Genomic DNA, 5180 nt, shown 5'->3' on the forward strand with positions numbered 1-5180 from the left:
TGATACTACAGGTAGGATGGTGTTATATGTGTTACACTCCTTGTTAAAGGTACACGTGATGCATGGAGGCATACTCAGCATGGAAAGACTATATGAGCCGGACTTCTGCACGCAGTGATGCTCTATAACGACTTGTTCACACCAAGTAATTTATCAGCCACCCTGCAGCATCCTGGCCACTTTAACCCCACAGCGATTGTCTCCTGGACACGTTGTCTCCCACACAAACTATACAAACCCCCCACAAGTCAGCAGATAAGTCTTGATGTTGTGCACAGATATTTTCTGCATTGAAATATATTGGAAGAAGATATTTAACTGATTTTTTATGTCAATCTGAAATGCATTTATATTAACATCAAAGAAGATTTTTTTTCCCACAAAATTCCTGCCATAACATAAGTGTCATCTGTTCCTTTTTTTCTTCCACTTTTTGATACATCATTAACGTTACATACATTTTCTTTGCATCATTTCCCATGCTGGACATATAAGCTGTATGAAGCCTACTTTTTAACCTGTGTCTGCTTTATGACTTTCAGAAAGTGAATGAAAAAGTTACAGGCATAAATTCTCTGTGTGGTTGGCTCTCTGTTCCTCTGTGCATGTGGTGTTGAGGTAGAGGGCATAATCTCTGAGATGGCATCGAAACACTAACATTGATGTTATATTTCTTATCATTTCATTTCTTATCAAAATGGTTAAATGTTATGAAATGCTATTTGTCTGTTATCATTTTAAAGTTTTAAAGTACATGTATCCAAGCATGATTAATTAAATAGTAACTATTTTTGTTCATCAAATTTAAATTTCCCCAGATCAGAAGAATATATCTAAAAAAAATTTTTCAATTTGAAGTCCTATACTTGGCAAGAGTGCTGGGTTAGATAAATGTATTGATCCCTATTTACGGCCCCACTTTGTACTTTCCAGACGTTTGCTGTAGGTATATCTCCGGACACTGGACCAGTACGGGTGGAGTACGATGACCCTAACCTAGAAGAAACTTACCTATGATACCTATAAACATAAATAGGATATTTCACAAATTAAAAAGTGTAAATTCCAAAGCTGAAAAGCCTTCTTTTCTTTAAAGAAGACATATTTCTTACTAAGTGCTAATATATTTTATTTCAGTTTTTGCACATTTTTTTCAAAATTGAAATGTTTAATTATGTATATCATTACATGATATGTGTAAATAGTCACAAACCCTCTCCCATGATCTCTTATCAATTTTATTGATATTAATGAGTGACTGAAACTATATGAACACTGATACCAAAGGTATGAGAGTGTGTATAAAGATGTTCATTGAAATGTTGATCGAATGGACCCTGAGACAACTATGGCTCGTGGTTGGGATAGTTTCAGAATTGTAGGTAATTTGACACTGCTGTCTCGTTTTAAGAAAGTTTTGTTTTTATTAATGTACCTTTTTTTCTTCATGCTTCACATTTTGAAAGGTCTAAAATATGAAGAGAGACAACACATGTATAATAATCTTCTTTGACAAGATTGTATAGGTTCTATAAGTTCTGAAGCTTCTAAAGAATTCCTGCTGGCCAGGGATGTCTTGTTTCACACATTTTATTCATGTGTTTGTGTGCACACACTCCTTCCCAACAAGTATCTATTATCTAACTCCCTTTTGACTCACAACACACTGTCCCTAAAGGCCTAGTGATATCAAACTTCACCCTTTCTCAAAAACAAAACCAAAACAAGTTGGGTTTTAGAATAAGAATTATCTCAGCAAAGCAAAATGTTTGAAAATTTCATTACTCATTGATAATTTGATTTTGATGTAGTAAAGGCTGAGGTTTCATGATCCTTATGCATTTTCTATGATAATATGTATCTACATTAACAGAGTAGGCCATCTTTTATTTGTCAATACTTTTACCAGCTAATTATCAGTTACACCTGATTTCAGTCTTACCTGTGACAGACTTAATTGTCACTGTACCTGTCTTTAGTCTTACCTGTGACAGACTTCCTTGTCACTACACCAATTTCAATTTCAACTGTGACAGACTTCCTTTTCACTACCCCCGTTCAGTCTTACCTGTGACAGACTTCCTTGTCACTACACCTGTCTTTAGTCTTACCTGTGACAGACTTCCTTGTTACATCACCTGTCTTCAGTCTTACCTGTGACAGACTTCCTTGTCAGAGCACCTGTCTTCAGTCTTATCTGTGACAGACTTCCTTGTCACAACACCTGTCTTTAGTCTTACCTGTGACGGACTTCCTTGTCACTACACCTGTCTTCAGTCTTACCTGTGACAGACTTCCTTGTCACTACACCTCTCTTCAGTCTTACCTGTTACAGACTTCCTTGTCACAGCACCTGTCTTCAGTCTTATCTGTGACAGACTTCCTTGTCACAACACCTGTCTTCAGTCTTACTTGTTACAGACTTCCTTGTCACTACACCAATTTCACCTGTGACAGACTTCCTTGTCACAACACCTGTCTTCAGTCTTATCTGTGACAGACTTCCTTGTCACTACACCAGTTTCACCTGTGACAGACTTCCTTGTCACTACACATGTCTTCAGTCTTACCTGTGACAGACTTCCATGTCACTACACCTGTCTTCAGTCTTACCTGTGACAGGCTTCCTTGTCACAACACCTGTCTTCAGTCTTATCTGTGACAGACTTCCTTGTCACTACACCAGTTTCACCTGTGACAGACTTCCTTGTCACTACACATGTCTTCAGTCTTACCTGTGACAGACTTCCTTGTCAGAGCACCTGTCTTCAGTCTTATCTGTGACAGACTTCCTTGTCACTACACCAGTTTCACCTGTGACAGACTTCCTTGTCACTACACATGTCTTCAGTCTTACCTGTGACAGACTTCCATGTCACTACACCTGTCTTCAGTCTTACCTGTTACAGACTTCCTTGTCACTACCCCAATTTCAATTTCAACTGTGACAGACTTCCTTTTCACTACCCCTGTTCAGTCTTACCTGTGACAGACTTCATTGTCACTACACCAATTTCAATTTCAACTGTGACAGACTTCCTTTTCACTACCCCTGTTCAGTCTTACCTGTGACAGACTTCATTGTCACTACACCAATTTCAATTTCAACTGTGACAGACTTCCTTGTCACAACACATGGCTTCAGTCTTACCTGTTACAGACTTCCTTGTCACTACCCCAATTTCAATTTCAACTGTGACAGACTTCCTTGTCACTACACCTGTCTTCAGTCTTACCTGTGACAGAATTCCTTGTCACTACACCAATTTCAATTTCAACTGTGACAGACTTCCTTGTCACTACACCTGTTCAGTCTTACCTGTTACAGACTTCCTTGTCACTACACCAATTTCAATTTCACCCGTGACAGACTTCCTTGTCACTACACCTGTCTTCAGTCTTACCCGTGACAGACTTCCTTGTCACAACACATGGCTTCAGTCTTACCTGTTACAGACTTCCTTGTCACTACACATGTCTTTAGTCTTACCTGTGACAGACTTCCTTGTCACTACACCAATTTCAATTTCAACTGTGACAGACTTCCTTGTCACAACACATGTCTTCAGTCCTACCTGTTACAGCCTTAATTGTCACTACACCAATTTCAATTTCAACTGTGACAGACTTCCTTGTCACTACACCTGTCTTCAGTCTTACCTGTGACAGACTAGTCTGTATACAAATGTTACCGAGGTGATTAAGATTCTCATCAGAAACACAAACAGCTCATTTCAACTGAATTTTCTCTTTGAATGTTTCTCATCTATTCAGCCAATAAATACTTTATACAATTGTTCATTTTAGTTTTGAATTTGGTTAGGTTCTTCTGTACAACTATATCTTTAATTTTAATTTATTACTAATGCTCTAAGACATGGAAGTGATCTAGAATGGTACGGGTCATTATTTGAAAATTCAGAAACATGATCATTACAAGTTTGGGTAAAACATGTATGCACTTGAAGATTTGCAGTAAGTTACGTCTGGCAGATTATAAGGTCAGAAGTATGTTTTAAAGCTTTACTTTTTTATCATTATTTACTCACTTTTTAATCCTGTTCAGATTTGTTGATATTAAACCATTTCTTTGTTATCTGTCATAGAAAGTATAGATACAAATAAAACTGAAATGCTGTGTTATTAAATGAAATAATTTTTAATGCTTTTGCACATTTTTGATTTCTTAAATACTGATCATACAGTATCTATTTTAACTAATCATCTTTCTCAAGAAAATATTTCTAAAGTATTTAATATATCACCTGTTTTAAACTTCAATTATTCAATAGATACTTTTTTGTCAGTTTTGCTTTGTGTCAGATGTACATATTTACCTAGAGTTACCTCCCCTTGTATGAAAAGCAAACTGATATCAGGCCCTCTACGAAGTGGTACGCCTTGGTTGTTGTTTATAGTTAATGTTAAGATTATTTAAGAGAATGACACTGCGACTTCCCTAGTTCTACAATCAATAAATCTAGTCAGTGTTTTGAAGACAAATTATCTCCCTTGAAAAAAAGTTGAGAGGGCAACATAACAGATTGGGATTTTTGTAGAATCTCATCAGGCAAGACCTAAATAGTATTTTCAAGTGCCATTACTAAGGGATACAGTGTTTTTTATGAGCAAAAGCATGTGTTCAGTATTAAAATATTTTGGTTTCAAAAATCACAGACAAAATTTTACTTCAGAAAAATACTGTGAAATTATGTTTTTTTTTAATATGATACAGTAGTTGAAGTTTATTCTGAATTGATCTACATGTTAAAAAAGTTTGTATAATATATAATCACTTTGATTTCATCTCTGAAAGGCAGATCTGATTTCTATATTACTAGACACTGCCTCTGTGACTATAACTACACACTGCCTCTGTGATTAATACTACACACTGCCTCTGTGACTAGAACTACACACTGCCTCTGTGACTAGAACTACACACTGCCTCTGTGACTAACTACACACTGCCTCTGTAACTATAATTACACACTGTCTCTGTGACTATAACTACACACTGCCTCTGTGACTATAACTACACACTGCCTCTGTGACTAAAACTACACACTGCCCCTGTGACTAACTACACACTGTCTCTGTGACTATAACTACACACTGTCTCTGTGACTATAACTACACACTGCCTCTGTGACTAGAACTACACACTGCCTCTGTGACTA

The 5180-nt window shown here is 36.8% G+C and overlaps 1 long non-coding RNA gene across 3 annotated transcripts; it reads right to left on the reverse strand.

The window, feature by feature from the left end:
* Window positions 1–1014: 1014 nt before the first annotated feature.
* Window positions 1015–5169, reverse strand: LOC110455457. Of its 3 annotated transcripts, XR_002463451.1 has the most exons (4): window positions 2476–5169; window positions 2182–2310; window positions 2069–2095; window positions 1968–1985 (listed from the first exon to the last, which is right to left on the reverse strand). It is a non-coding gene; the product is annotated as an uncharacterized LOC110455457 (long non-coding RNA). The 3 variants fall into 3 exon arrangements; XR_002463450.1 differs by having other exon boundaries at window positions 1015–2310; window positions 2476–3236; window positions 3320–5169; XR_002463449.1 differs by having other exon boundaries at window positions 1015–1985; window positions 2069–2310.
* Between the last annotated feature and the right edge of the window lie 11 nt (window positions 5170–5180).

The sequence above is a fragment of the Mizuhopecten yessoensis genome, unplaced genomic scaffold (assembly GCF_002113885.1).
Source record: "Mizuhopecten yessoensis strain PY_sf001 unplaced genomic scaffold, ASM211388v2 scaffold8221, whole genome shotgun sequence".
Classification (NCBI taxonomy): domain Eukaryota; kingdom Metazoa; phylum Mollusca; class Bivalvia; order Pectinida; family Pectinidae; genus Mizuhopecten; species Mizuhopecten yessoensis.